The following is a 23508-nucleotide window of genomic DNA, read 5'->3' on the forward strand; positions in this document are numbered from 1 at the left end:
GCATTCAGAACACATACCTGTAGGGAACAGGAAAATCTCCTTTTCCAAGTCCTAATCCCCTTATACAAAGAATCGTTCCTGAGCTGAGCTGAGAATATTTTTCACCACCTCAACTCCTGCATCAGTTAAATGTAGTTACATAGAGAGATGAAGCCATACAGTTATCAGCATTAGTCTTCTTATTATCATTATTAAAAAACTATGATCACAGTTATTATGCACATGATATGGTTCTGCAGAACAACAGGGACAACATTTTATTGAGCTACAGATGGGAGAAAGGCAGAAAGAACACAGGCAGTGCACATTTGTGAGGGAGCAAGAGAAACAAACAGGAAAAGGTTCAAGTCAAAGTCACCTGAAAAAAAAAAAGAGAAGACTAACCTTCAGATGCAATCTATGCACAGCATTTTTAAGCTACAAGTGGAAAGACAAACTTCAGAGATACAACTCCTCCAGAATACAAAAGAAGTAAAATTAATGCCAATGAAAGGGGGGGGAAAAAAAAAGGACAAACAGTTGAATCTTCTCCCAGAGTGATGAGGAACACTGATATGCAAGAATCAGAGCAGAAGATGCCTAATTCATGACAAGCATTCATTTATTTCCAAACAAAATCTCGAGGGGTGAAGTCTTCTTGTGCCTGGGAGCAAAGGCAAAGCATTTCAACTTTCGTGAGACCGCTGCACACTCCTTTTGTGATGCTGAACAGTTCTTCCACGAGAGAAACCTCCAAGCAGAACGGACTTTCAACAATCTGAATGAAGCAAAACCACTCACTGAGGCTCTAGGCTGAAGAGGGACATCACAGATATTTATCCAGAAGAATTTTGGTTCCTTTTTTTCTGCAGCTTGAGAGCAAAGCATAAATGGTTTCAGGCGCTGTAGCAGTGTCCTTCCTAATGGTCAGCATCTGCAGGAGAAAAGAATGGAATGGAATAGCATGGAATAGCATGGAATAGCATGGAATAGCATAGAATAGAATAGAATAGAATAGAATAGAATAGAATAGAATAGAATAGAATAGAATAGAATAGAAGCAGAATGGAAGCGGAATGGAATGGAATGGAATGGAATGGAATGGAATGGAATAGAATAGAATAGAATAGAATAGAATAGAATAGAATAGAATAGAATAGAATAGAATAGAATAGAATAGAATAGAATAGAATAGAATAGAATAGAAGCAGAATGGAATGGAATGGAATGGAATGGAATGGAATGGAATGGAATGGAATGGAATGGAATGGAATGGAATAGAATAGAATAGAATAGAATAGAATAGAATAGAATAGAATAGAATAGAATAGAATAGAATAGAATAGAATAGAATAGGAGTAGAGTAGACTAGAACAGAATAGAATAGAATAGGAACAGAATAGGAGTAGAATAGAATAGAATAGAATTAACCAGGTTGGAAGAGACCTTTGAGATCATCAAGTCCAACCTATCACCCAACACCATCTCATCAACTAAACCATGGCACCAAGTGCCTTATCCAGCCTCTTTTTAAACACCTCCAGGGATGGTGACTCCACCACCTCCCTGGGCAGCACATTCCAATGGCCAATCTCTCTTTCTGGGTAGAATTTCCTCCTAACATCCAGCCTAAACCTCCCCTGGTGCAGCTTGAGACTGTGTCCTCTTGTTCTGGTGCTGGTTGCCTGGGAGAAGAGACCAACCCCCACCTGGCTACAACCTCCCTTCAGGTAGTTGTAGACATCAGGAAGGTCTCCCCTGAGCCTCCTCTTCTCCAGGCTAAAAGGAATAAGGAATAAAAGGAAAAGCTAAACAACAGCAAATCATTAGGCTTCACACTGGATACAGAATCAGGTCTTAAAACCAAGCGAAGGAAGCTCCATCAATTCCCTTTCCTTGCAAAGCTGTTTGTTAATATTGAGCAACACCAAGTACCATCAGTGGTGCACCATACTGTGGCTTTCCAATATCTGAAGGGGGCTACAAGAAAGCTGGGGAGGGACTTCTTAGGGTGTCAGGGAGTGATAGGGCTAGGGGGAGTAGAACAAAACTAGAAATGGGTAGAGTCAGATTGGATGTCAGGAAGAAGTTCTTCCCCATGAGGGTGGTGAGACACTGGCACAGGTTGCCCAGGGAGGTGGTGGAAGCCTCACCCCTGGAGGCTTTGAAGGGCAGGCTGGATGTGGCTCTGGGCAACCTGCTGTAGTGTGAGGTGTCCCTGCCCATGGCAGGGGGGTTGGAATTGGATGACCTTTGAGGTCCCTTCCAACCCTGACAATTCTATGAAATGTCATCTTCATCAATTTGTTTACATGATCAAATATCCTAGGAAAACCAAAACAAACCACAAAATAAACCCCAGTATTGTTTCCACTCTTACAGCTCTTGCAAATGTGATTATAGTTGTGGGTTTTTTTATGGTAGATTTTCTACTCTCCAGAAAATTAGGTCAGTTCCCCTGCAGTAATATACAGAACCTGGGGCCCAGGCTTCTGCTTGCAATGAGTCCACTGAATGCAGCTTCTCCTTCAAGCTGGGCATTTGCAAATGCAGCTGACTGCTTCAACCAGACAAGGGACTATTGGCAACAAGGCAGATTTCCCCTGACTTCAGAAGCTGAACTGAGGCCTAAATCCTTCAGCCTTTCCTACTTACAATCTCCCTGTCCAAAAACATGGACCACAAATATCCTCCCTCCCAGGAGATTAGCCCTGGGACTTTAAAGCTACGTTCAAACAATGTCCTAATAAAAACAGTGGCTATTGAATAGTAAATAAAAAGTGTTCCAAGGACATCCAATCATGATTACAATTACTTCCATTTTTGAAGAGCTCCAAAAATAGGAGGTTTGGGGTTTGTTTTGTGGTTTTTTTTTTTTCCTTTATGTATTGGAAAATAAAAAGACTGAAGATAAGTTGAGTGGATGGGAATGCAAGTGTGAAAAACCAAATCACACAGAATCACAGAATCACCAAGGTTGGAAGAGACCTCAAAGGTCATCAAGTCCAACCTGTCACCACAGACCTCATGACTAAACCATGGCACCAAGTGCCACGTCCAATCCCCTCTCGAACACCTCCAGGGACAGTGACTCCACCACCTCCCTGGGCAGCACATTCCAATGGCTAACAACTCTTTCTGTGAAGAACTTTCTTCTCACCTCCAGCCTAAACCTCCCCTGGCACAGCTTGAGACTGTGTCCTCTTGTTCTGGTGCTGGTTGCCTGGGAGAAGAGACCAACCCCTTCCTGGCTACAACCTCCCTCAGGTAGCTGTAGAGAGCAATGAGGTCTCCCCTGAGCCTCCTCTTCTCCAGGCTAAGCAACCCCAGCTCCCTCAGCCTCTCCTCACAGGGCTGTGCTCAAGGCCTCTCCCCAGCTTTGTTGCCCTTCTCTGGACACATTCAAGTGTCTCAATGTCTTTCTGAAATTGAAGGGCCCAGAACTGGACACAGGACTCAAGGGGTGGCCTAACCACTGCTGAGTACAGCGGCATAATGACTTCCTTGCTCCTGCTGGCCATGCTATTCTTGATGCAGGCCAGGATGCCATTGGCCTTCTTGGCCACCTGGGCACACTGCTGGCTCATGTTCAGCCTACCATCAACCAGTACCCCCAGGTCCCTCTCTGCCTGGCTGCTCTCCATCCACTCTGACCCCAGCCTGTAGCACTGCATGGGGTTGCTGTGGACAAATTTTGATGCTCTGTGATTATTTCCTACTGCAGGAATTTCTTGATTGAGAGTTTTCAGCCAATTTTCAGCTTCTCTTTAAATGCAGAAGTGACATGCTGATAACTAGCTAGGAACCCAAGTTCTAATCTAAAAGATTGAGGTTTTCATATAGACCAGGAAAAATATGAATATTGCAAAAGTGGCATTTTGATGCTTGTGATTCTGTTAGGTAACAGGTTGGACTTGATGATCTCTGAGGTCTTTTCCAACCTGCTTGATTCTATGATTCTATGACACTGTATTTTCAACCACATGAATTTCTTGATTGAGAGTTTTCAGCCAATTTTCAGCCTCTCTTTAAATTCAGATTGAGGTTTGCATATAAAACAGTTAAAAATGTGAATGTTGCAGAAGAGGCATTTGGATGCTCTGCCACTCTGTATTTTCTACTGCAGCAACTTCTTGACTGAGAATTTTCAGCCCATTTTCAGCCTCTCTTTAAATGCAGAAGTGACATGCTGGTAACTAGCTAGGAACCCAAGTTCCCCCCACATCCCAGAAATTAGGGTGACCAGAGGAAGCGTAATTTTATTTTGAAATAAACACATTTATTCAATTGGTGTTTTCATATAAACCAGAAAGGTTTACATGAAGGTCCAGAGGGACCTTGACAGGCTGAAGAGGTGGGCACAAGCCAGCCTCATGAGGTTCAACAAGACCAAGGGCAGGGTCCTGCTTCTGGGTGGAGGCAATCCCAGGCACAAATGCGGGCTGGGCAGTGACTGGCTGGAAAGCAGCCCTGAGGAGAGAGACTTGGGGGTGCTGGGGGAGGAGAAGCTCACCAGGAGCTCTCAGTGTGCACTTGCAGCCTGCAAAGCCAATCAGACCCTGGGCTGCATCAGGAGAAGTGTGGCCAGCAGGGCAAGGGAGGTGAATGGAATGGGTTGTCCAGGGAGGTGGTCGAGGCCCCATCCCTGGAGGTGTTTAAGCCCAGGCTGGATGAGGCTCTGGCCAGGCTGATCTAGTGTGGGGTGTCCCTGCCCATGGCAGGGGGGTTGGAACTGGATGATCCTTGTGGTCCCTTCCAACCCTGACTGGTTCTGTGATTCTGTAGTAAAAAGAATGTTGCAGAATTAGCATTTTGATAGTCTGTGATTCTATGTTTTCAACTGCAGGAACTGCTTGATGAAGAATTTTCAGCCAACTTACAGGCACAAGTATTAGGAGGCCCTGCAATCTGCCACTCTGAGCCATAATCTTCCAGAGCAGCAGAGAGAGATCTGCTTTGAGCAGCGGAGCAGCTACGGTATATAACACAGTGGTGTACGTATGTAATACAAGCTAGGATAACACAGGGTAAGAGATTAATATTCTGCATCATGCTGGGGCTCTGTTATTTTTATCCTGCTGTTTCTTTCACTCACCATCTCATGACTCACACCCTCCCCACGCTGGAATTTCTGTCTGGGTCTCGTGGCTCGCCGGCGCGCTACGGAAGGACGATGCTGCAGAAAGCCATCTGGAGAGCAGCGCTGCTGCCTGAGCTGCAGGTCCCTCTTGAAAACACAAGAGAGACACAGAACTGCTGGCTGACTGATCTCAGAACAGCTTTGGCTGCTGCAGCCTGTCTTCAGTATTTCTAAGGGCTGCAGTTCTTCCTGGTTTATAGCCCTGGTGGCATCACAGAATGGCAGGGGTTGGAAGGGACCTCCAGGGATCATCCAGTCCAGCCTCCCAGTCAGAGCAGGATCACCTAGGGAAGGTCACACAGGAGCACATCCAGCTGGGTTTTTAAAGTCTCCAGAGAAGGAGGCTCCACAACCTCTCTGGGCAGCCTGTTCCAATGCTCTTTCACCCTCACAGTAAAGAAGAGTCTGCTCATAGAAGCACAGAAATATTCAGGTTGGGAAAGACTCTCAGGAGCACCAAGTCCAACCATTAACCCTACTCAACAAGGTTCACCCCTAAGCCATAGCCCCAAGCACCACATCCAAACCACATTTACACGTATCAAGGCTTGGTGGCTCAACCCCCTCCCTGGGCAGCACATTCCAATGCCTGACCACTCTTGCTGTGGAAATTTTTTCCTCATGTTGAGGTGGAACCTCCTGTGTTCTATCTACTACCCATCTAAGTGCCAGGTTCTACACATTGGCTACAACAGCCCCATGCAGTGCTACAGGCTGGGGTCAGAGTGGCTGAGAGGAGACAGGCAGAGAGGGACCTGGGGGTACTGGTCGATGGTAGGCTGAACATGAGCCCGCAGTGTGCCCAGGTGGCCAAGAAGGCCAATGGCATCCTGGCCTGCATCAGGAACAGTGTGGCCAGCAGGAGCAAGGAAGTCATTCTGCCCCTGTAGTCAGCACTCGTTAGGCCACACCTTGAGTCCTGTGTCCAGTTCTGGAGACCAACTGTTTGGAAATTAAGCAGAAAGCTTCAAAGAGAAGGCAGTGGATCATTTATACTTTGTGTTATCAACAAAGTCTACAGCTTTGCTGTCTACAACTACTTGAAGGGAGGTTGTAGGCAGGTGGGGGTTGGTCTCTTCTCCCAGGCAACCAGCACCAGAACAAGAGGACACAGTCTCAAGCTGCACCAGGGGAGGTTTAGGCTGGATGTTAGGAAGAAGTTCTTCACAGAAAGTGTGACTGGCCATTGGAATGTGCTGCCCAGGGAGGTGGTGGAGTCACCATCACTGGAGGTGTTTAGGAAGAGACTGGATGGGGTGCTTGGTGCCATGGTTTAGTTGATTAGATGGTGTTGGGTGATAGGTTGGGCTCAATGATCTCAAAGGTCTTTTCCAACCTGGTTAATTCTATTCTATTCTATTCTATTCTATTCTATTCTATTCTATTCTATTCTATTCTATTCTATTCTATTCTATTCTATTCTATTCTATTCTATTCTATTCTATTCTATTCTATCCTGTCCTATCCTACTTCTATTCAAGCTCTTCATGTGGATTTCAGAGAAGCAGCAGTGAGTCTTTTGTTGGCAAAGTAGCCTAAGCCAGCTGAGAAACTTTGTTGTTCAGCATCCGGATGCCAGCTCAAGTCACACATCACATCCTCTGCTCTCTCTTTTTGTCCATTCCCAACATAACTGGATGCCTGGAGGGCAGCAGATGTGCGTAACAGAGAAGGAAGACTGAAGGCTTGTACATCCATGCCACATTCAAATGTCAAGTCTTCCCTGAATCCAAAGGGCAGAAGCTTCCCTCAGTCCACCCTCCATCTAGAAGAGTGACCTCGACCCACCACTCATGTGATTTCTCTCAGACAGTTCCTCCAGCTGGAGAACAACCAGTGCAAGAGCCTGAGGAAAGCCTGAGGAGGATGTGATTAGTGACCTGAAATGAAGGGTGTGCAAACTGGTAGAAGCTTCCACTAACATCTCTTCCACTGGAGTCAGCACCTCAGGACAGCAAATGCTACTGCAGCTTGAAAGATGATTACCAGGAAAAAAATAAAAGCTAAAGGGAATTGGACCAGCTAGAGGAAGAAACAAAACCAATCTTGTTAAAGCAGCAGTGTCCTGCTGTGAGCAGCTCTGAGCTTTCTGTGCAGTAAACAGGCTCCTAGGTACTAAAGACTTTAAGGAGTTTTTGCTTGTCAAAATCAGCAGTCCTTGAGTAATGTTTGTCCTGAGCTGAGGTCTCCTCTCCTGAGCCTGTTTGTCTGCAGCTCTTCTATGATGACTGTAAAAATTAAGTGGGACTCTTACAGTATCAGCTTTGCCTTCTCTGAGAGGCACAAGAAGCCAGGAAAGCAACTGCTCAGAGCAGCCAGAAAATGGCTTGTAAAGAGGTTGGTATTGAGCCCCTGCACTTCCTCTCAATCATCTCCTCCAAACACAAGGAAAGGAAGGTCAGAGAATCATAGAATTGTTAGAGTTGGAAGGGACCTCAAGGATCAGCCAGTTCCAACCCACCTGCCATGGGCAGGGACACCTCACACTACATCAGGTTGCTCAGAGCCACATCCAGCCTGGCCTTATAAACTTCCAGGGATGAGGCTTCCACCACCTCCCTGGGCCCCCAAAACTGAACACTTATTACTTAGAAGAAGAGACTGACTTCCAACTACAAGTTTTGGACTTACCACTATTAATTGATTTATGCAACTTTAATACTTCTTCTATCCATGTATTAATTAGTTCCCAGTCTCACTGTAGTTTAAGTGAGGTCACTACTACGTGGAGAGCAAACAGGCTTGCTGAGCTCTGCTCTTACCCCTGTGAAGCCAGTGGCACTGCATCAAGTGTCTTCAACTGCATCAGCACTGGGACTCTTGTTCTCAGATAGGTGCTGACAACTACCTGAGCTGCACACTTTGACTGCCATGCTAAGGGTTAGAGCACAGAAATCACAGAAACATTCAGCTTGCAAAAGTCCCTCAGAATCACCAAGGCCATACAAGAACACTACTCTACAAGGCTCACCTCTAAACAAGGCTCACCCCTAAACTGTATCCCCAAGCACCACATCCAAACTGCCTTTAAAGACATCCAGGCTTGGGGACTCCTCCACCTCCCTGGGCAGCACATTCCAATGCCTGACTACTCTTGCCATGAAAAAAGGTTTTATAATGTCCAGTCTAAACCTACCCAGTGGCAGCTTGGGGCCATTCCCTATTGTTCTACCACTAATTACCTGGGAGAAGAGACCAGCACCAGCCTCTCCACAACATCCTTTCAGGTAGTTGTGAAGAGCAATGAGGTCTCCCCTCAGCCTCCTCTTTTCCAAACTTAACAGCCCCAGCTCCTTCAGTTGCTCCTCATGAGACTTATTCTCAGTTCTTTCATTTTCATGCATGGAGACTGGATGGGGTGCACGGTGCCATGGTTTAGCTGATTAGATGGTGTTGGGTGATAGGTTGGACTGGATGATCTCAAAGGTCTTTTCCAACCTGGTCAATTCAATTCACTTCAAGTCAAATCAAGTCAAGTCAAGTCTATCCATTCCATTCCATTCCATTCCATTCCATTCCATTCCATTCCATTCCATTCCATTCCATTCCATTCCATTCCATTCCATTCCATGTAACTCTATTCTATTCTAATTAGATCAACCTTGATATGTTCAGCAGTAGGAGAGGAGCCACTCTGAGGCATCACTTTTAACCCTGCTTCTGCTTTCACAGAGGCTCTGTGAGGACAGACTTTCCCCCTGTCAACCAGGGATGTATATAAGGAGCACAGTCAGAGCAGAAACACACAGGGCTTGCTGAAACTATACCAGCTCCCCTAACATACCAACATATCAGGTCAGCCTCCTGGTCCTGCAGCTACTAGCTGCCTATCTGCAAAGGCAAATTCAGGCCGGCAAGGCAATGTTGAGTCTGACAGACTATAACTTCAACAGGTGCTGCTAGAGCCTGTAGGAGGTGTTGTCTCTGAGCCTCCCTGAGGCTGTCAAAACTGGCAAGGCAGCTTGATGAAGCAGGCTTGCTGACAGCTCCCCTATTGTGCAAAGAGCCAGGCCATTCACAACCTGAAAAGAGCAAAAGATGAAAAACCTGTTTTAGGAGTGCCACACACTCACAGATAAGAAACCCAATTTTACTTTCACTGCATCACTTGAACACCTCAGAAACAGTCACATAGGTGCTGAAGGGAGTGGAACATCAAGTGCAGAGTCCTGCATCTGGGGAGGGATGATAAACTGCACCAGTACAGATTGGGAGGTGATCTGCTGGAGAGCAGGCCTTGTGGAGAAGGACCTGGGAGTCCTGGTGGATAAGAAGAACTCCAAGGGACAGCAATGTGCCCTGGTGGCCAAGAAGGCCAATGGGATCCTACGGTGTATTATGAAGAGTGTGTCCAGCAGATTCAGGGAGGTTCTCATCCCCCTCTACTCTGCCCTGGTGAGACCTCATCGTGAGTAGTGTCTTCAGTTCTGGGCTCCCCGGTTCAAGAGGGACAGGGATCTGCTGGAGAGGGTCCAGCAGAGGGCTACCAGAGTGATTAGGGGACTGGAGCACTGACTGGTGAGGAGAGGCTGAGGGACTTGGGGCTGTTTAGTCTGGAGGGGAGAATACTGAGAGACTTTCTGGAATACTAGAGACTTTCTAGAATACTGAGAGACTTTCTTTACTGGAGACTTTCAAGGCCTGTCTGGATGCGTTCCCCTGTGACCTGAGCTGGATTGAATGGTCCTGCTCTGGCAGGAGGGTTGGACTGGATGATCTCTTTGGGTCCCTTCCAACCCCTGACATCCTGTGAACATCTCCCTGCTAAGGAAAGATTGGGGGAGATGGGGTCTCTTTAGGTTGGAGGAGCCTGAGGTGTGACTTCATTCATGTTGATAAAGATGTGCAGGGTAGTGTTAGGAGGATGGAGCCAGGCTCTGCTCAGTGATATCTACCTTCCACTAGCCCGGGTTGCTCAAGGCCTCATCCAGCCTGGCCTTGAACATGGTCATGGATGCCCAAGGAAGGGGCATCCATGACCTCCTTGGGCAACTTGTCCTAGTGTCTCACTACCCTCACCCCAAAGAATTTCTTCCTAATCTCCAGTCTAAATCTGCCCCCCTCAAGCTTCAATCTATTCCTTCTTGTCCTATCACTACAAGCCCTTGTCAAAAGTCCCTTCCCAGCATTCTTGTAGGATCCCTTCAGGTACTGGAAGGCTGCTCTAAGGTCTCCCAGAGCCTTCTTTCCTCCAGGATGAACAGCCCCAACTCTCTTAGGCTGTCTGCACAGGGGAGGCTCTCCAGCCCTCTCACCATCTTCATGGCCCCCCTGCTAATAAAGTCTCAAGCACCACAGCCATGTCCCTGCTACATGCACTGCATTTTCCCCAGACAAAACTGCACCAAGCCAGATCCAAATTCTGCACAAGACAACACAAGATGATTTTCAGAACGTGCATATGTTGGTGGCAGTGCCCCAGATGCACTTCTGCTCCTAAATACCTTATGATTTATCACTTATAAAGATAACAAAAGGTAAAATTCAAGGCTTTGGGGATTTGCCTTTTATTTCCTGGGAAATATGCTTTTGTGAGGTATTCCTTTGTAAGACATTCCTTGCTTTTCAGCCTGTCTGCTTAGAGCATTCAGTTGAAAAGCTGCTAGGCAGATGGTCCCCAAATGTGAGTTAATAACTGGTAGGTAGCTTTTGGGAAAGCTTTATGAAATCTCCTCATGCAAAATGATTTCACATTCACTGCCTGCATGCCATCCTTTGACTGCTCTAGCAGACTACTTCAAAATGATCCAGAGAAAATGGTCTGTTTGTTTTATAGCAGACTGTTACATTTCTTTTGCAGAGGGAAAAAGAACATAAAGGGAAAGAAAATCATCCACAAAGCTTTTGCTGAAGATTTTCTTAGAACCTGGAAGTCTTCACTAGCTACTAGGCTTGTCTGCTGTGAATACAGGCTGAGGGAGCTGAGGTTGTTCAACCTGGAGAAGAGATGGCTCTGGGGAGACCTAATAGAGGCCTCCCAGTATCTGAAGGGGACCTCCAAGAAGGATGGAGAGAGACTGCTTGCAACAGGATGAGGGGCAATGGTTTGAAATGAGAGAAGAGCAGATTTAGATTGGGTGTTAGGAACAGCTTCTTTACTATGAGGGTGCTGGAACACTGAAACAAGCTGCTCAGGGAGGTGTCTGAAGCCCCAGTCCTGGAGATATTCAAGGTGAGGCTCAACAGGGCTCTGGGCAACCAGATTTAGTTGAGGATATCCCTGCTAGACTGCAGAGGGGGGTGGACTAGGTGACCTTTGGAGGTCCCTCTCAACCCACACCATTCTATGATTCTATGATTCTACGATTCTGTGATTCTGTGATACTGTGTTTGGGTCTCTGTCCCTCCCCTGCAGCCCTTCTGCAGTGATTTTTAATGCAAAGTATGTCTGCTTTTGGGCAGAACAGGCTAGGCTGAGTATTCAGCAGCCATGAGTCAGACTTGAAAGTTAATGTAAAACGCCAGCTTCACATGTGGGGCTCTTCCTGGTTACTTCTGCCTTGTTATAGATACAGTATGCTTTGGAGAGCATAAAGTTGGAAATGTTGCTGGTGTTCAGCCTGGTGAGACTCTCCCAGGTTTCACAATGAATCCATCACTACGCTGATGACAACGTGCTGCAGCCTTGCTTAACAATGGCAGTGGACCAAACATCTTCTGATTTCCACGCAGATCAGTCTGTGTGTGTGAACCAGTCCTGACTAACTGCCTTGCCTCCAGGGTGACCCATACAGTTAGGATACAGAAAAGCAGAAATGCTTTCAGTTGGAAATTGGAATGGAATGGAATGGAATGGAATGGAATGGAATGGAATGGAATGGAATGGAATGGAATGGAATGGAATGGAATAGACCAGGTTGGAAAAGACCTTTGAGATCATCAAGTCCAACCTATCACCCAACACCATCTAATCAACTAAACCATGGCACCAAGCACCCCATCCAGTCTCTTCCTAAACACCTCCAGGGATGGTGACTCCACCACCTCCCTGGGCAGCACATTCCCAAGGCAAATCTCTCTGGGAAGAATTTCTTCCTAACATCCAGCCTAAACCTCCCCTGGCACAGCTTGAGACTGTGTCCTATTGTTCTGGTGCTGGGTGCCTGGGAGAAGAGACCAATCCCCACCTGGCTACAACCTCCCTTCAGGTAGTTGTAGAGAGCAAGAAGGTCTCCCCTGAGCCTCCTCTCTTCCAGGCTAAGCAACCCCAGCTCCCTCAGCCTCTCCTCACAGGGCTGCGCTCCAGACCCCTCCCCAGCTTTGTTGCCCTTCTCTGGACACCTTCCAGCAGCTCAACATCCTTCCTAAACTGAGGAGTCCAGAACTGGACACAGAAAGGAACTGCAAGGATCACCCAGTCCAACTGCATGACCACTTCAGGGCTGATTGTGATGGTTTTAGGCTATGCCTTAAAAGTTTTTTCACAGATCTTGAGCAGAAAAGTAGTGAAATGCAGATAAATCACTACTGGGTGTATAAAGGAAAATAAAGATAATTGTAGACAATCCCTTGGAGAGATTCCAGTGGTGGGACACTGGAACAGGTTGCCCAGGCAGGTGGTGGAAGCCCCATCCCTGGAGGCTTCTAAGGCCTGGCTGGATGTGGCTGTGAGCAACCTGATCTAGTGCGAGGTGTTTAAAAAGAGACTGGATGGGGTGCTTGGTGCCATGGTTGAGTTGATTAGATGGTGTTGGGTGATAGGTTGGACTGGATGATCTCAAAGGTCTCTTCCAACCTGGTTAATTCTATTCTATTCTATTCTATTCTATTCTATTCTATTCTATTCTATTCTATTCTATTCTATTCTATTCTATTCTATTCTATTCTATTCTATTCTATTCTATTCTATTCTATTCTATTCTAATTCTATTCTACTCTATTCTATTCTATTCTATTCTATTCTATTCTATTCTATTCTCCTGCAGGTGCTGACTATTAGGAAGGACACTGCTAGAGACTGAAACCATTTGTGCTTTACTCTCAAGTCCCTTCCAACCCTTAATGTTCAGTGATCCTGCTGACTTTGTAAAAGAGAGGTAGCATTGGGAGAACGCTGGGAGGTGTGCAAAGCAAGCAGGATGCCATTCACTCACCGGGGAGAGCAGAGGGACTGCTGCATGTGATTTGCCCACTGAAGTGCAAGGAGAGCCGCTGCTCCTCTTGGGCACTGACCCACAGAGCAACTCAGCAGACTGTGCTTCTCACACAGTCAAGACCCTGGGTGTCAGCAGACTGGGCTCAGCACTGAGATCAGCTGGAGCCGAAGGCCCTGCCGCTCACCGAGCACTGGTTTCCCTCGGTGAAAAGCACCAGCTCCAGCCTCCTACTGAGATCCAAACTCAACAGAGCCAGCAACTCAGCGGGAGGTGGCTGTAGCCCTGGATATACATAGCCCATCTGTTCTCAGTGAGCGCTGATCCTGCACCCTTAGAGCACATCCTGTACTGCTTTAACCCCCTTCCAACCTCCTGTTCACTCAGGCTGGTCTGCTGCTTTTCAAAGGAGAGCAGCATTTCACCTGTGCTTTGTGAAAGCCTGCTCTCTGATAACAAGACATTTGCTCTGATGGGGCAGTTAAAATCAGCATACTGAAGAGCTAAAATGAGCATTCTGCAGAGCCAAGCAAAATTGTTGACCTTCACAGCACCATTAATGAAGAAAGATCTTGAGGAGCTGGAGCAGAAGAGAGCAACCAGACTGGGGAAGGGACTGGAAGGGAAGTCTGATGAGGGGAGGCTTGAGGGAGCTGGGGTGTTCAGCCTGGAGAAGAGGAGACTCAGGGGGGACCTTATCACACTGTATAACTACCTGAAGGGAAGGTGTATTAAGGTGTGGGTCAGTCTCTTCTGTCAGGCATCTTGTGAGTAGACAAGAGGGCATGGCCTGAAGCTCTGCCAGGGCAGGTTTAGGTTGGATGTTAGGAAGCACTTCCTGATGGAAAGGGGAATTAGACACTGGAATGGACTGCCCAGAGAGGTGGTGGAGTTGCCATCCCTGGAGGTGTTGAAGGCAAGGTTGGATGTGGCACTTTGTGCCATGGTCTGGTCGATGTGGTGGTGCTAGGTCACAGGCTGGACTTGATGACCTCAGAGGTCTATTCCAGCCTCAATAATTCTGTGAATCTATTTCTTCTGGACAGAGAGAATCAAGTTCTTATTCCCTGGCCAATATATCTCTTACAGTTTACAGTAGAAAACCTCCAACACCGCAGTAATGTGGCTGGAGGTGACCCAACACAAACCCCGTTGAGCAGTGATGCTAAGAAACAGCAGCAGCAGGAACAGAGGGCTCAGACCATGTTAGTTCAGAAGGGGTGAGGACCCCTGCAGTCACAGGCTAGTATGTGTGTGAAGGCTGGTCTCTTCTGTGCATGCTGTAGTTGCTGTGGTGGTGTTAGGTCACAGGCTGGGCTTGATGATCTCAGAGGTCTGTTCCAGCCTCAATAATTCTGTGATCAACCAGCTGCATTCACCCTCCAAGTTCCACCATCTTGCTGTGAAATGGAAAGCTGCAGACTCGATTCACTGCAAAGCAGCTCAGCTCTACACTGTTTCATCCCAGACATGTCAGCACCAAACTGGAAGGAGCTGCCACAAATCAGGCAAGGGATTTGTCTGAACCACTTTATTTGTTATCCTCACAGTTTAACCTTGAAAACCCATTTTTTTCCCCCCCATAGTTACTTCTCCCTCTGGGAAAGCTGCTAATTGCCCATTTGTCATCTGGGCAGAAATGGGAATTGAATATTCCCTGAATGAGTCACAGCCTACTGGAATTCATTCCTGTCCTTTCCTTAAATTCAGAATGGCACACACCTCACAGAATCAAGCAGGTTGGAAAAGACCTCAGAGATCATCAAGTCCAACCTATTGCCTAACACCTAACATCTCCTGACAACTAAACCATGGCTCCAAGTGCCACATCCAATCCTTTCTTGAACACCTCCAGGGATGCTGACTCCACCACCTCCCTGGGCAGCACATTCCAATTACTCTTTCTGTGCAGAACTTTCTCCTCACCTCCAGCCTAAACTTCCCCTGGCACAGCTTGAGACTGTGTCCTCTTCTTCTGGTGCTGGTTGCCTGGGAGAAGAGACCAACCCCCACCTGGCTACAACCTCCCTTCAGGTAGTTGTAGAGAGCAAGAAGGTCTCCCCTGAGCCTCCTCTTCTCCAGGCTAAGCAACCCCAGCTCCCTCAGCTCTCCTCACAGGGCTGTGCTCCAGACCCCTCCCCAGCTTTGTTGTACTTTCCTGGACACCTTCAAGAGACTCAATGTCCTTCTTAAATTGATGGGCCCAGAGCTGGACCCAGGACTGAAGGTGTGGCCTAACCAGTGCTCATCTACCTGAGTAGAGGCACTTGAGGAGTTAGGCTTCTTTTCAGTAAAGGTACCTGGACCATGTTTCCTACTTACCAGAGACCAAAACACTACAGAATCAGCCACTGGCAGCACTCCCAGGATATTTTTTCCATTCAAACATATTTCTTAAAATGTCAGCAGCAGCCTAACCATTCTCATCTGGGAAGCCTGACAGCAGATGTGCATTAGCCCTGGAAAAATGAAGTAAAAATAAAAAGCCAAAATGGAAGCCCCTTCTAAAAAGGAAAACAAATGCAAAGCATGCTACACTGGCTCCTGCCTCTGAGCACTGTTGCAAGGAGCAGGAGGGGATTTTACAGTGGGAGTTTCCCTCCACGGTTAATTCCATTAGAACATCAGACAAGGCAGCAGTGTGGCCTTCAGGGCTGAGAAGTAGAGTATAGAATCACAGTATCAGTCAGGGTTGGAAGGGACCACAAGGATCATCCAGTTCCAACCCCCCTGCCATGGCCAGGGACTCCTCACACTAGATCAGCCTGGCCAGAGCCTCATCCAACCTGGACTTAAACACCTCCAGGGATGGGACCCAAACCACCTCCCTGGACAACCCATTCCAGGGCTTCACCACTCTCATGGGGAAGAACTTCCTCTTCACCTCCAGCCTGAATCTCCCCACCTCCAGCTTCATTCCATTCCCCTTAGTCCTATCACTGCCTGAGATCCTGAGCAGTCCCTCCCCAGCCTTCCTGTAGCCCCCTTCAGATACTGGAAGGCCACAATGAGGTCACCTGGGAGCCTTCTCTTCTCCAGACTGAACAGCCCCAACTCCTTCAGTCTGTCCTCATAGGAGAGCAGATCCAGCCCTCTGCTCATCCTCGTGGCCCTTCTCTGGACACCTTCCAGCACCTCCAGATCCCTCTTGTCATAGGGGCTCCAGAACTGGAGGCAGGACTCCAGGTGGGGTCTCAGCAGAGCTGAGCAGAGGGGGAGGATCACCGCCCTTGCCCTGCTGGCCACACTTCTCCTGCTGCAGCCCAGGATCTGATTGGCTTTCTGGGCTGCAAGTGCACACTGAGAGCTCCTGTTGAGCCCTGATTCTCTCAGGGCTGAGAAGTGGAGTATGTGAGATTGTTATTTAGGGCTGATTCCTGTGTGTTTGGGGTTGTTACACAACAGCAGCAACAAAAAAAAAATGAAAGAAAATCCCAAACAGGGCCTTAAGAGCCATGCTTGCTCTGCAGCCCTAGAATGCAAACCAACACTGACTCTGACTGTGGAAGAGGTTCCATGGAAAGAATCACAGGATTGTCACGGTTGGAAGGGACCTTAAGGATCAGCCAGTTCCATGCCCCTACCATAGGCAAGGGACACCTCACACTACAGCAGGTTGCTCACAGCCACATCCAGCCTGGCCTTAAAAACCTCCAGGGATGAGGCTTCCACCACCTCCCTGGGCAACCTGTGCCAGTGTCTCACCACCCTCATGGGGAACAACTTCTTCCTAACATCCAATCTGAATCTACCCATTTCTGGTTTTGTTCCATTTCCCCTAGTCCTATCACTCCCTGACACCCTCAAAAGTCCCTCCCCAGCTTTCTTGTAGCCCCCTTCAGATACTGGAAGGCCACAAGAAGATCTCCTCAGAGCCTTCTCTTCTCCAGACTGAGCAGCTCCAACTCCCTCAGTCTGTCCTCATAGGAGAGGAGCTCCAGCCCTCTGATCATCCTCGTGGCCCTTCTCTGCATTTTGGCTTGAGTCTTTTTTTTCAGTCATCAGTCTCTGGTTATTTTCTCTTCCAAATCTGGGACCTTCACACACATCTCAACATCACCTGCTTTGTATGAGCAACCAGTGAAGATGACCAAGGCTTGCCATGCTGTCACTTTGCAAGCTGAGCTTGATTACCAAGCAGTATTGTCTCCACACTCCCTTCTCCTCACAGTGTGTGCCAGCTAGCACTGCAAGAGAGATCTCTATTTAATTAGGTCTGTCAAGACCCAAACAAAACAAAGGACATGACTGCAGCCCTCAAGGCTATTTGAGTAGGGTTCCTGGAATGGAACTAGGATTAATCCATGCTTACAGAGTGATCAGAGAGTAGGATGTGCTCCTGAAATATTTTAAATGCATATTCATATAAATATAGTTCTAAATATATTTATATATATATATATATATTGCTGGCCATTAATGCTGCAATAATCACAGAATCACAGAATGGCCTAGGTTGGAAGGGACCTTAGAGATCACTTCCTCCAGCCTCCCCACCATGAGCAGGGACACCTCTCAACTAGACTCGGCTGCTCAAAGCCTCATCCAGCCTGGCCTTCAACACCCCCAGGGAAGAGGCATCCACAACCACCCTGGGCAGCCTATTCCAGAGCCTCATCATCCACACACTGAAGAACTTCTTCCTAAGATCCACTCTAACCCTGATCTGCCTCAGCTTCAAACCATTCCCCCTTGCCCTGTCTCTAGACACCTTGATGAAAAGTCCCTCTGCAGCCTTCTTGTAGGACCCTTTCAGGTATTGGAAGGCAACTCTAAGTTCCCCCTAGAGTCTTCCCTTCCCCAGGCTGAACAACCCCATCATGCTCAACCTATCCTCATGGCAGATGGGGTTCCAGCCCTTGGATCATCTTTGTGTCCCTCCTCTGGACTTGCAGCTTCTCAGGACTTTACTTCTCTCTCTAAGGAAAATTAACAGAAAGGCTCCAATGGCAATTTTGTTCACTTACCTCCAAGATGTATTTGGCTTGTGGATTATACTTTTGCTTTCTTGCACATCTCAATGTCTTTCCCATGGACATTTTAGGTATTTATCTTGTATCCAAACATTGAATATTGAATAACACATAAATACAAAAACATAACTCATCTAAACAAAGCTTTTAACCTTATTTGTAGTTGAAACAGACATTAAAAAGAAATGCCTTGACATAAGAAGTGTCATCAGGCTTTCCATGTGGTGTTCCTCAGCATCCAGCCTAAACCTCCCCTGGTGCAGCTTGAAACTGTGTCCTCTTGTTCTGGTGCTGGCTGCCTGGGAGAAGAGACCAACCCCCGCCTGGCTACAACCTCCCTTCAGGGAGCTGTAGAGAGCAAGAAGGTCTCCTCTGAGCTTCCTCTTCTCCAGGCTAAGCAACCGCAGCTCCCTCAGCCTCTCAGTGATTGGCCATTGGAATGTGCTGCCCAGGGAGGTGGTGGAGTCACCATCACTGGAGGTGTTTAGGAAGAGACTGGCTGGGGTGCTTGGTGCCATGGTTTAGTTGATTAGATGGTGTTGGGTGATAGGTTGGACTTGATGATCTCAAAGGTCTCTTCCAACCTGGTTAATTCTATCCTATCCTATGCTATTCTATGCTATTCTACTCTACTCTATTCTATTCTATTCCAGACCCCCAATTCTGGTGGTCTTTGCTATGGTCACCTAAGACATGACCCCCACACTAACCCATCTGCCCACTAACCTGCTGGAGGAAAACATCTCCACAGCAGAAATTTCTCAGCCAGAAAATTCTCTTGTCCAGAATGTTTGCCACCATAAGACAAGTCTTCAGTAATCAGAAATCTTGTCCTCCCACTCCTGAAGGATGACAGCTCCTGTCAGAAAAGGAAGACAAGGGGAGGAAACTGAGTCATTAAGAGAAAGCCTGTGTTAAGTGTAAGATCATGAGATGCTGCTGCACACAGAAGTATGCCTGAGCTCAGGGGGAAGCAGAACTGGATGAGAACAGGTTTCTTCAGAAATAATTCTGCTGAATGAGTAGAGAATAATTACTGTTTAAAGGAAGAAATTACCACTAAGGGCAATGTGCAAAGCTTTTACAATACTCCCAAGAAATTGCCTGAGGGCATCCCTGGAGATACTCAAGGTGAGGCTGGACAGGGCTCTGGGCAACCTGATCCAGTTGAGGATGCCCCTGCTGACTGCAGAGGGGGGTGGACTGGATGACCTTTGGAGGTCCCTTCCAACCCAGACCATTCTATGGATTCTAAGATGCCATGGAACATCAAAGCAGGGCATAATGTCTCAGCTCTGAGTGTGAAAGTGATCAATATCTGCACTAGTCAGTCAAATAGTTTGAGGGAATGTTCCCAGACAATTAATCACAATCAACGATGCTGTTAAAAGTCTGGTCACACTTTTAAGGGCTGTATCAGAGCTCCCTCCAAGCTACTTCCTAGGCACAATCTGGGAGTGAGCACAAGCCAGGAACTGAGCCTATTAGGCTGTCTGCCTCCAGCCACCTTATTTTAGAGGGAGAGACTGAGAGTATGAGCACAGGCATGTGCTGTATGCCAGTTGGCCTCAGCGCCAGACAATGGTCCTGGGGAGATTTAATTTTCTAATACAGATGCAGTCAGGATGTCTGTGAGAATTCTTGTCTCCTCCTCAGTGGAATACCCAGCTTGTTAAGAACAGAACCTACTCCACCTTCCACTAGCAAGACACAGTGCAAATTCCAGTTTTAAATGTGCGGTTCCCAGGCCTTCCAGAGAGTGGTGGTGAATGGTGCCACATCCAGCTGGCAGCCAGGCACTAGTGGTGTGCCCCAAGGATCAGTGCTGGGCCCTGTGCTCTTTAGCATCTTTATTGATGATCTGGATGAGGGCATTGAGTCTATCATCAGTAAATTTGCTGATGACACCAAGCTGGGGGCAGGAGTTGATCTGCTGGAGGGTGGAATTGCTCTGCAGAGAGACCTCGGCAGGCTGCACAGATGGGCAGAGTCCAACAGCATGAGATTTAACACATCCAAGTGCTGGGTTCTGCACATTGGCCACAGCAACCCCATGCAGAGCTACAGGCTGGGGTCAGAGTGGCTGGAGAGCAGCCAGGCAGAGAGGGACCTGGGGGTACTGGTTGATAGTAGGCTGAACATGAGCCTGCAGTGTGCCCAGGCAGCCAAGAGGGCCAATGGCATCCTGGCCTGCATCAGGAACAGTGTGGCCAGCAGGAGCAGGGAGGTCATTCTGCCCTGTACACTGCACTGGTTAGGCCACACCTTGAATCCTGTGTCCAGTTCTGGGCTCCTCAGTTTAGGAAGGAGGTTGACTTGCTGGAACGAGTCCAGAGAAGGGCAACAAAGGTGGGGAGGGGTTTGGGGCACAGCCCTGTGAGGAGAGGCTGAGGGAGCTGGGGTTGCTTAGCCTGGAGAAGAGGAGGCTCAGGGGAGACCTTATCACTCTCTACAACTACCTGAAGGGAGGTTGTAGACAGGCAGATGATGGTCTCTTCTCCCAGGCAGCCAGTACCAGAACAAGAGGACACAGTTTCAGGCTGCACCAGGGGAGGTTCAGGTTGGATGTTAGGAAGAAGTTCTATACAGAGAGAGTGATTGCCCATTGGGATGTGCTGCCCGGGGAGGTGGTGGAGTTGCCGTCATTGGAGGTGTTCAGAAGGAGACTTGATGGGGTGCTTGGTGCCATGGGTTAGCTGTTTGGGTGGGTTGGATTGGTTGATGGGTTGGACACAATGATCTTGAAGGTCTCTTCCAACCTGGTTTGGTTTATTCTAATATTCTAAAGGTTTCATTTCTACAACCCTGAGCTTCTGCTCCTCTTCTGGAGAAGAGGAGGCTCGGGGGAGACCTTACCTCACAAAGATTTCCATTCAAGTGGGCTTCTTTAGCAAGGTGCTTTCCTGCATCAGTTGTAACACAAGCAACATAAATTCTGTGCTGAATGCTGTTCTGTCTCTTCAAAGAAGTTATGGAGCTTCACAACTTCTCAACCCTTCCCCCACCCATTCCCAGTTAAGAGAAATCTTCTTTCATAAGATTGTAATGATACTCTACCCATATCTTTCACACTATTTCATCATACAAATACTGGAGGTATTCTGGCCAATGGACACACAGGTAGTTGGTGGAGAATTTCAGTGCTTATTCCTACTGTGATTTAACACACTGATGTCAGACAGCATGATGCAGGTCCACTGAAGAGTATCAGCACCCTTAGGTCTCAAATACAGGCAAGAGCAAGAAATTTACCCATGAGGACCAGGGAGCAGTTAATGCACTCAGCAAGAAAGTGACAAAAATTACCCAACACAAACCCAAACCCAAACCCTGGTTCTGTTCTATTCTATTCTATTCTATTCTATTCTATTCTATTCTATTCTATTCCATTCCATTCCATTCCATTCCATTCCATTCCATTCCATTCCATTCTTTAATGGACTATTTCCACTCTAAAAATCTCCAACAGAAGCCCTCATTACCACCACCACCATCACCAGAGCAGTGATGTCTGCAGCACAAGAGGCCAGGGAGCAGCCAGAAGAAGTGTCATTTTCTCCTTACAGAGTCTAATTTTTTCCCCCAAAAGAGCACAAAACCCAGGGATTAGCTCATGCTGCTTAAAGCAGCACTAATTCTGATGCCATGTTCAGTGACCCCACCAGATGGGGCACGGTGCACAGATGCTGGCATACAGGCCTTGCCTGCAGAGCCTTCAAGAGCCATGCAAGAGACCAGAAAGAACACCACAGGCTGATCTCCCTCCAGCCTTTCCTCCATCCCTGAGACCTCACATTTGAGATATCCCAGACCAGCCAAGGCCACTCATTATTTTGTGCCTCTCCCAGCCCTCTCCCACCCTGAAAAATAGAATAGAATTAACCAGGTTGGAAGAGACCTTTGAGATCACCAAGTCCAACCTATCACCCAACACCATCTAATCAACTAAACCATGGCACCAAGCACCCCATCCAGTCTCCTCCTAAACACCTCCAGTGATGGTGACTCCACCACCTCCCTGGGCAGCACATTCCAATGGGCAATCTCTCTTTCTGGGAAGAATTTCTTCCTAACACCTAGCCTAAACCTCCCCTGGCACAGCTTGAAACTGTGTCCTCTTGTTCTGGTGCTGGTTGCCTGGGAGAAGAGACCAACCCCCAATTGGCTACAACCTCCCTTCAGGGAGTTGTAGACAGCAAGAAGGTCTCCCCTGAGCCTCCTCTTCTCCAGGCTAAGCAACCCCAGCTCCCTCAGCCTCTCCTCACAGGGCTGTGCTCCAGACCCCTCCCCAGCTTTGTTGCCCTTCTCTGGACACCTTCCAGCAACTCAACATCTTTCCTGAACTGAGGAGCCCAGAACTGGACACAGGACTCAAGGTGTGGCCGAACCAGTGCTGAGTTCAGGGGCACAATGACTTCCCTGCTCCTGCTGGCCACACTGTTCCTGATGCAGGCCAGGATGCCATTGGCCTTCTGGGCCACCCGGGCACACTGCTGGCTCATGTTCAGCCTACTATCAACCAGCACCCCCAGGTCCCTCTCTGTTTGTGAGCTCTCCATCCACTCTGACCCCAGCCTGTAGCACTGCATGGGGTTGTTGTGGCCAATGTGCAGAACCTGGCACTTGGATGTGTTCAGTCTCATGCCCTTGGACTCTGCCCATCTGTGCAGCCTGTCAAGGTCCCTCTGCAGAGCTCTCCTACTCTCCAAGCAGATCAACTCCTGCCCCCAGCTTGGTGTCATCAGCAAACTTACTGATGGTGGACTCAATACCCTCATCCAGATCATCAATAAAGATGTTAAAGAGCACAGGACCCAGCACTGATCCCTGGGGGACACCACTGGTGCCTGGCTGCCAGCTGGCTGTGGCACCATTCACCACCACTCTCTGGGCTCAGCCTCCAGCCAGTTCCTAACTCAGCACAGAGTGCTGCTGGCCAAGCCAAAGGCTCGGTCTGTCCTTCCACAGCCTTTCCTTTAAGGTGTTTGTAAATAGAAAACCATTGTGCTATTGTTTGGCAAGGCCCTAGAAGATGAATGGGGTTATGTAACTGCAAGCCACTGGTTTAACATTCTTTAGAATGATGGCAAAGTTAAATGGGAAAGCAGAGTCCCCTTGGGGCCAAGCTAAGCAAACTAAACTTGCATTACTGGTGACCCAAAAAGAATACTCACTGCAGCATGCCTCAAGATGGATGGGATGGAAGGGCAATGCATTTCAGGACACACTGTCCCCCACCAAAAAAAAACCACCACAAGCCATTAACTGTGGCATATAGGCATGTGTGGGGTGAGAAATCTGCTGTGATGGAGCCTCTAGTTAA

General features: G+C 47.9%; 1 protein-coding gene across 9 annotated transcripts in view; it reads right to left on the reverse strand.

The window, feature by feature from the left end:
- Positions 1-231: 231 nt before the first annotated feature.
- Positions 232-23508, reverse strand: part of LOC137452473 (potassium voltage-gated channel subfamily A member 5-like) — a 33199-nt gene continuing 9922 nt past the window's right edge. For 2 of the 9 annotated variants that reach the window (XM_068160904.1, XM_068160899.1), the window contains 3 exons: positions 18912-19044; positions 5075-5403; positions 232-1347 (listed from right to left, as the gene is read on the reverse strand). The gene's annotated coding sequence lies outside the window, so the exon portion shown is untranslated. Of the gene's footprint in view, positions 1348-5074; positions 5404-8903; positions 9142-15534; positions 15672-18911; positions 19045-23508 lie in introns of all 9 variants that reach the window. The other 7 variants (XM_068160905.1, XM_068160901.1, XM_068160902.1 and 4 more) reach the window with 7 other exon arrangements.

The sequence above is a fragment of the Melanerpes formicivorus genome, unplaced genomic scaffold (genome assembly GCF_026170545.1).
Source record: "Melanerpes formicivorus ecotype bairdi unplaced genomic scaffold, bMelFor1.0.p_v2 SCAF_54, whole genome shotgun sequence".
Classification (NCBI taxonomy): Eukaryota; Metazoa; Chordata; class Aves; order Piciformes; family Picidae; genus Melanerpes; species Melanerpes formicivorus.